At 55.5% G+C, this 8,668-nt stretch overlaps 1 long non-coding RNA gene across 1 annotated transcript; it reads left to right on the top strand.

The window, feature by feature from the left end:
• Positions 1–5,351: 5,351 nt before the first annotated feature.
• Positions 5,352–7,204, top strand: LOC309435154. The gene is made up of 3 exons (XR_014183114.1): positions 5,352–5,393; positions 6,703–6,861; positions 7,113–7,204. It is a non-coding gene; the product is annotated as an uncharacterized lncRNA (long non-coding RNA).
• Positions 7,205–8,668: the final 1,464 nt, after the last annotated feature.

Genomic DNA, 8,668 nt, shown 5'->3' with positions numbered 1-8,668 from the left:
TATCGTTTTCTGGTGACAAGGATGCGATAATCTGCCTGACCTCCCGTGGATCCCAGGATCTCTGGGACCTTGTGCCGGCACCGGGGAATTCCCGGAAAGGACCACAGATCCTCGGGCCAGCTCGGGACGCGGGTAAAGCCCCATCAATGGGATACGGCACTTCCATTGTCCGGTTGGGTTGGCAGCTGCCTGCGCGAGACGTGGGCGGCACCAGCGCACTGGGTCTGCGCATCCGCGTCTGCGCGTTTTGTAAACTGGGGAACTTAAAAAGAAATAAAAAATTAAAGAGGAAAATGAGAAAACAATAAATAAAAGAGAAAAGTGAGGGAACAGTAATTTGGTAAAGGTACCTTTAGTGATTTTGCTGTTTTTGCCTTAGCAATTGTATGATTGTGTCTTCAGTGATCTGTTGTTGTTGTTACTTGTGTCTTGGATGATTTTATAGTCCAATACTTACAGTTCACCAATTGTTTGTTATTGCGATTGTGAAATAGGTAGTGGTACAATTGACAGGAGGGATTTGGAAGAAATTCCCCCCGGGCTGTGTTTTGTGACATTGGAAAAGGATCGTTTGACTCTCTGGGGAACAGCAACCAGGGGGAATCTGATTAAATATTGTAATTAATGGTGGCCACTGTAGATAATATTAATATGCTGCACAGGTCTAGGTGGGAATACTTTGAGATGTGTAGTATAGTACTGCACTACATGTAATATATAATAAGATCTATATTTTAAATCATATATTGCTTATTACATAATGTGTATTACACAATAGATAATGTTACATATGCATTGTATTTATCCCTGTCAGATCCATTTGTTTTGAAAAAGGATGATCAGACATTGAAACCAGTAAAAGGTTTGTTGAAGAACAGATATTGGTGTAGAATACACAGAGAACATGAGATCAGAATTGTCCCTCGGTCAGTCCAGGGTGGCATCCTAAGGTCCTTATGTCGGGGGACAGGCTGAATTGGTATCGCCAGTGCATTTTATACGGGATTAGACACGCTGTGCCTAAAGCTGTAAATACGCCAAAACCTTCTGAGATTAAACAGGATCGTGAGGAGTCTCCCACTGAGTTTTTACACCGTCTTAAACCGACAGCTCAGAAATATATTAATATAGATCCTGACTTGGAGAACAGAGAATGAGAATTCTTAGTTGACTGGGAGCTCATTATTCTGTGTTAAACACTATGCAGGGAATATTAAGTAGTGATTCTGTAACAGTTATGGGTGCCACGAAAATTGCCAAACACGGCCCTTTAACCCGCTGCTTAGAATGTTTGTATGTGGAGTCTGGTACTTATTGATTGTATACCATGTGTCTTATCTTGTGCACAACGAATGGTTGAAAAAAGCTTTAATGGTGCAGTGGCTGTGCAGTTACACGCTGCTACGGCTGCAATTGTTAAACAAAGAAGGGGAGATGTGGCAGGTTGTGACATCAGGCCTGTGAGAAACTGCAAGAGTCACAGCGTGAGAACAAGCGCTGGTGGAACAACACACGCAGCAAGGACTGTGTGGGACATGAACCGTCAGGGACAGAGGGACTGATACGGGATCGGTACATCAGGGACAGAGGGATTGATAGGGGATTGATACGGGGTTGGTACATCAGGGACAGAGAGATTGATAGGGGATTGATACGGGGTTGGTACATCAGGGACAGAGAGATTGATAGGGGATTGATACGGGGTTGGTACATCAGGGACAGAGAGATTGATAGGGGATTGATACGGGGTTGGTACATCAGGGACAGAGAGATTGATAGGGGATTGATACGGGGTTGGTACATCAGGGACAGAGGGACTGATACAGGGTTGGTACATCGGGGACAGAGGTACGCGATGTTTCAAATGCAAACCTGAGTTTATATTAAATGTCTCTTCGCATCTTAGAGTCTGTGCCTCATTTGCTACACCCCTTTATCTGTTTCCCAAATTGTGATTTAAACACCATTGTAAAAATAAAGCTTTCCCCCCTTAATTTTTGTCACATATTGTAATTAGAATTAATAGAGATCTTGAAGCCCGTCCTAGCTAAACTGGAGAAAAGACAGCAGCCATGTGTATTTTTAAATAAAGATTAAATCAAGTCTGCTAACTCGTTATCTTAAAGCATTTTCCTGTGATCACCTCCCTCCCAAGGTTTTGTGTCTGTTGTCACCCACGGCCACAGTGGAGGAATCACCGTGGGCACAACGCCAGAACCCGCCTGTTGGTGTCCAGGATATCAACTCCAGCAGATGCTGTTAGTAGAAGAGCACATCATGGAGCTGAAAAAACATCTAATTGTGTCATTATACACATTCACTGCTCTTTTTTCTGCTTTATACCCCTTGTAGCACACGGAGCCCGATTTTCCTTCTCTAGGGCCTTTCACCCGGTTCCCCGCACCCGTGTGATCATTGCGCTGCACGTGGGCAAAATCAGCCGTGCCCTGTGTTTCTCCTGTAAAATAGTAAGAATGATAATATAATCGGGCCAGGAACTGCCTTCACAGTGAATATTTGAAGGAACCCACTGCTAATGTATTGTTAATTGGTACTTGCATTATGGATTAGATGCAACAAAAATCCATACTTTCTTTTATCCTTTGCTGTACAGGAGGTGGTTGAACTTTTCTATAGCAGATTCAGTCACCTGTTGTAAAGCAAGATGCTTGTCTCCTGTGAGGAAGCAGGGTAGATTTATCCGTACTCTATAAGCACCATGGATGAGCTATATAGAGTAAGAGCTTAAAACAAACAAACCAACAACAAGAAGCTAATGATAAAAACAACAAAAGAGGCAAAAAAACCCCAAACAAACCAACCCGAAAGCGCAGAGGCTCCTGAACGCCCCCTGTCAGTGCTGTGATGTCCATTTTCCAGGGAGCCCGTGGGGTGTCCCCAGAACCACAGACACAGGTGGCCCGGCTGGGTGGTGCCAGCAGAGAACAGTTTGTGTGACCGACCCGCTGGGCTGCCCTGGGAAAGCCGGGGACAAAGGGCCGGGCCGGGGCATCAGGAGGTTGGTTCCAGCTCACGGAGCAACTCACAGCGCCTGCGGAAACAGCCCCGAGCCGGGACGCGCCCCCGCCGTGTGCTCCTGTCCCACCGCCGCGGGCTGTCCTGGCTCTGGGCATCGCTGCGCAGGATCGTTTGAGAACCGTTCCTGAAGGATGCGAGGCGCCCAGAACAGCAACACCTGCCCGGCTGCTGCTCAGCTGCGGGTAAGGGCTGGAACTGACCCCGTAACAGCCCCAGAGCTGCCACAGCTGCGGAGGAGCCGAGTTATTGCTGCAGACAAGGCACGGGCACAGGCAGAGGCAATATATTTTATTAGGCCAGAACACATCTTGAGGAAAATAATACTTTATAAATGTGGGGGTTTTATCTTTTATCAGTGTGTCTGCCATGTCCGCGGCTCTGGGAAAGCGCGCTCAGGGAGCTCAGGCTGCCCACGGGTCAAGAAAAGCGCCCGCGCTGCGGGGCCCGGGGGGCGCTGCGTGACCGCCCTCGGTGCTGCCGTCTGGTGGCCACATCCCGGTACTGCAGCTGGGGAGCGGCGCCCTGTGCCCGTGCTGGGGGACGAGGGGGCGCTGCCGCTGCGGGCGGGGTCGTGCCGGTCAGAAAGGGGGGGCAGCGGTCCGATGAGCCGCCGGGAAACAGAGAGGCCCCCGGCTCTCCGGGGGCAGCCCCGCTGCGAGGGGAACGGGCGAGGCGGCAGCAGGAGGCAGCGGCGTCTCCTCGGTCCCGGGCACAGGGGAGAGAAACCTGCCGGCCGGAGCTCCTTAGGGCTCTCTCTGTTCACAATGAATTTATGGGTAGGTGACCACCCGCCCCCCTTTTCAGTGTAAAGCAAATGAGCGCGGTTTGTTGTTCCATTTTAAACGCGGCTGCTGGAAGCCGCGCGGCCAAAGGGCGTGGGCGTCCCGGCAGAGCAGGCGGGTGAGGATGCAGAGCGGGGCAATCAGATGGCTCCTGAGGGATAGAGGGGCGGAGCTCTGATAGGCGGGGAGAAAGGCAAGTGATGTGCGTAGGCAGCCAATCAGATTGCCAGAGGGGCGGGCGTTGAGGTCTCCCTACTGCGCATGCTCAAAATGCGCAGTCCTCAGTCAGGTCCGACCCGGAGGCAGGAACCTGGGGGCGGACCGCGGCAAGGCGCATCCAATAGAAGCACGGCGCAGTGGAGTGGAAAGCAGCCAATCAGAGTGCGTCGATACAATCCCGTTTGAACAGCTGCCTGCCTGGCCAACGCGTCCGTGGTGTCTCGGGGCGGGTAGCGGGAGTTAACGGGGAAACGGGGGTCGGGGCGAGGCGGGGGAGGCTGTGGAGCGCTCGTTTTGGCCTCTCCGTCCCGTTTGCCTCGCTCTCCCTCTCTCCGTGTCACCTCGTCTGGCTCCCTGTCACTGTCTTTCTCTGATAAGCTGACCTGCTCTTTGCCGTCCCTTTTTGTGGAATCACAGGCTCATTCTGCTTGGAAAAGACACGTGCAATTTTAAATTTGGGGTTGACTTCTAGGATTTTTTTTCCCCATTAGTGTAAATCGATGGCCCGTTGTCCTGCGGCTCAATCCCCGTTCTGTTCCGTGGAGTCTTCAATTTAGGATGTTCAGGTAAGAAAGTTTGTCCTTCCAGCAAAGGAGCCGTCATTGGTAGGAGCGAGAGAGGCTTTGAAGTGCACGATCAGAATTGAAGGGAGACTGCACTTGACATTGCTGCTGTTGGTCTTGGCTTTCACTGGTTTCCCCACGGCTCCCTAGTGTTTGGGAGCTCGGAGAGGGCATTTTTTTTCCCCAAGGAGAGGCCGTGCTTAAAAAAGAATTTGTTTCCTCAGAGAAGTGCAAGTCCGTGTGTGTAAGACAGACAAAAAACCCAACCTAGTCAATTTCTGAGTGTGCGGGTGAGAATTCAGAGCGGGCCAATCAGATGGCGCGGGAGGGCTGGAGGGCTGGAGGGACGGAGCGCTGGTTGGCTGCCTAGGCACGTCAGTTGCCACTCTGTCCGCCTATCAGATTGCTGGAGGGGCGGGCATTGAGGGCTCCGTACTGCGCATGCCCCAAAGAGCGAGCGCTGATAGGCGGAGAACATGGTGATTGGCGTGCAGCCGGCAGCCAATGATGTTGCCGAAGAGGCGGGCGTTGCGGTCTCCCTACTGCGCATGCCCCAAAACCGAGCGCTGATAGGCGGCGAGAGAGGTGATTGACGTGTCCTAGGCAGCCAACCGGGACACGGCAAAGGGCGGGTGCTGCGGTATCCCTACTGCGCATGTCCAAACCACGAGCGCCTCGGTTGGGGGGGGTAACCGGGATCGAACGGGAACGGGGGTCGGGGCTGCTGCGGAGCGCTCGCTGCGGCCGGCGGGAGAGCGCGAGGGGAACGGAGCGGCGAGAGACGCGGCAGGTGAGTGCAGCCACGGGGACCGTGCCGCTGGAACGGGGGGAGCGGGATGGGCTCCGTTTCCCCCCCGCCCTTACGGCCGAGCTGGCGAAGCTGGTGGGCGGCGTGCGAGCCCGAGGGCAGGTGCGCTGAAGGCTTGCGGTCTGGAGCCGCGTCTCCCTCCGGCGCAGCGCCCGTGCCCGGTCCGGCAGTCCCTCCGGGAGCGGCGCAGCCCCCGTTAGTGGGGGCACGTTTAAAAGCGGAGCTGAGGCGCGGTTGCAGGCTCGGTGGTGGGGCGCCGCTTCGGCGGGAGCTCGGGGCGAGGCGCGGCGGGTTCCGTGTCCCGTAGGCGCGGCTTCCGTGCCGCGGCTCTCCGTGTGCTTTTTTGTTTTGTTGCGTTTGTTTTTTGGGTTTTTTTTTTCGGGATTCCCGCGACACGCGGCGCGACCGCTCGCCCGGGGCTGCCGCGGCGGGTCTCAGTGCTGCCGCCCTGTGGCGAAACTCGGGTACTGCAGCGCACGGCCAGGGGGCAGAGACGCTGTTTGCCCCGAAGCAGCCAGAGGTGCCAGATAAGAAAGAACCGTCAGAACCGGCAGGACCTGCGGCTTCACAGCTCAATCAGCGTTGATCTTGTGAGTCTGATGTTGATGCTAGTCATTTTGACTTACATTATGCTACAGTGTTCTGTTTGGCACTGCTAGTGGGTAACAAATAATTGTGCTGTACCACAGCACGAGATGATAATATTTTGTAGATTTATACTGCCAAAGAATTTGCAAGTATATTGCAAAGGGGGGAATTCAAGAGAAGCTGCCAAGTTAGTGTATGCTGTGATGAAGTTATAGAACTCATACCCTCATTAACCAGCTGATGTGAGGTAAATGCTTTCTGACCCCCTGCACGCTGAGGGGATATTTTTCACCTCTTAGATCCTTCTGCATGACAAGAGGGAGAGAGAAGATTAAATAACACGTTGTTTAAAGCAGAGTGCTTAGTTTCTATTTAACTAATAGATGTGTTGTCAGTGTATTGGCCAGCGTGCCGCAGAGGAGCAGGAGGCGCCAGCCGGCCGGGGGCAGATGCCGGGTGCGTCCCCAGCTCGCCAGAGCTCCCCCTGAGCCTCCTCCCGCGGCCCCGCTCGCCCCGTGCAGCCGCCCCCAGCTGCAGCAGCTCCTGCGAACCCGTCCCGTGTTCCCGGGCCGCTCCCGAGCCCCACGGTGAAGGCGGCAGGCCGGCCCTCGGCACCTCTCCGGTGGCCCGTGCGGAAGGAGCAGGCTCAGGCAGGGGTGAGCTACGGTGCTAACGGCTGCTGCTTCTTCTTTCCCGCTTCCAGAGGCCACGCTGAGGATGCGGCCGTTCGCTGCCACCCCGGGGATGCCGTCGGCTGCGCCCGCCTCGGGCTGGCGAGGCTCGTCTGGCAGCGCGGCGGGAAAAGGGACGGGGGAGCGCGTCCCGTCCGTGGACGGGTGCTGCCGCGGCTGGAGCCGGAGAGGTAAAGAGGAAGAAATGCGGGGCCGTCGGCCCGACATCTGCTTCCTGCGGCGGGCAAGAGAGGGAGCCCCTCTCTCCGGGTGGCGAAGGGTCCCTCTGCGTGGCGTGCAGCGGGCCAGGCCGTCAACGTGCGCGGCAGGTCCGTGCGCGTATCCCGGAGCGGGACGGCTGCGTGGCGAGCGAGCCAGCGAGGCTCCGTGTCCCCGAAGCCTCGTCTGGTAGCAGCCCTGACACCCCACCGTGTTCTCCTAGGCTGAGGACGGCCGAGCGCCCCGAGGGAGGAGAGGAGGGGACAGGAGCGTCTGAGCTGTTAGAAGCCTCCTGGCAGCCACCGAAAGCGAGAGCCGCTGTGAGTCCCTGGCCCTCGGGCCTCGTCCCCGGCTTCTGTGTCCTGGTGCCTCCTTGCCCCTCCGTCTCCTTTTTCCCCACGCTTTCTCTGGCCCGTTCTTGTCCCCGCTGTGCTCTTGTCCCCGCTGTGCGCTCTCGTCTCCCCCCCCCGCTGTGCGCTCTCGTCTCCCCCCTCCGCTGTGCTGTCTTGTCTGTGTGTCTCCCCGCTGTTCTCTTCCTCTCTGTGTCTGTACGTGCTGCTCTGTCCCCCGACCTTCCTGTCTTTCTCTTTCCTTCCTCCCTCCCTTCGTCTTCTCTCTCTGTGCCTTTGTCGTGCTCAGCGTTGCTGGCTTTCTTCATTTTGTACGGCGCTGTTCCCGTCCTCGTTCCTGTTCTGAGCCTTCGTGCTGCCCCCCGCCCCGTTTTTCTCTTTTTTTGTTGTTTTTTCCCTGCCCTCCGTCTCTCCGCGGGGCTCCTCATTCCTCTCTTTCTTCCTCCAGCCCCCTGTGCTCCCCGTGGTCTCTCTTGCTCTGCCATCGGTTTTGCCTGTTGCTCTCCCTCTTGCTTCCCGTTGATAGGAGGGACAAAAATCTTTTAGAAAACCCTCGGCATAAGGTAGCAAGACCAGGCCTAACGTAACAGAAACCTAACAGAGAAAAACTGGCTCTACAGGGACTGGAGGTGGGGCAAAGCGGGATGTCCTTGGCTCGCAGGCTGGGAAAATGGAACGTTCCACTGAATGGAGAAGGAGCTACTTGAGTAGCAGCACAAAATAACAGTGGGCGTGCTCAAGAAATGAGGTCGAGAAGCCGACACCGGGGCGGGGGGGCACCGCGGACCGCTGGAGACCCTTGGTGGACACGCTGGCACACCAGGGATGGACTGCCAGCGAAGGGTGGGGTTATGGAAAGAGCTTCCGTTTAATGCATTAACTAAGCGCTGGGAGCAAATGAATATCCAATAGGTAGATGTAATCAATACCAAGAAGCGTGAGTCACATGCACGCTCGATTACAGGGGCGATCCTTGAGCGTGCGGTGCGCTGTATTGAAATTGCCTGCCGTTTAACACTTTCAGAACAGTGTTCAAGAGTCTTTTTTGCCGACGTTTTGGTACCTCCCCGCGTCCCGTGGTTTCTCGCTGCGTCCCCGTGTCCCGCTCCCTGCCCGTGGCCACGTTCCTCTCTGTCCCATTGACCGTGCCAGGCTTTTTTCCTCCGTCTCCGCCCCGCCGCGCCAATTTGTTTCTTCCTCTGCCCTGTTCCTCGGTGCTCTTCCGGCCTCTTTTCCTCTGTGCCCCCCGCTGCTGTGTTCTCTGCCTTGTTTTTTCAGATCCCTGTCCCTGTTTTCTCTTCTCGCTTGTGAAGAGAAGCTGCCAGGGGGCAGAGACGCTGTGTGACCCGCGGGGTTCGCAGTCAGGTCTCCGCGTGTCAGCGTCCGTCCCCCCGACGGGGGTCAGGTCCCCGTTTGTGTGCAGACAACA

This window comes from Streptopelia decaocto, assembly GCF_964273445.1.
Source record: "Streptopelia decaocto genome assembly, chromosome: 1".
Classification (NCBI taxonomy): Eukaryota; Metazoa; Chordata; class Aves; order Columbiformes; family Columbidae; genus Streptopelia; species Streptopelia decaocto.
Note: the sequence above shows the minus strand (reverse complement) of the source record. Positions and strands in the feature narration are given on the sequence as shown.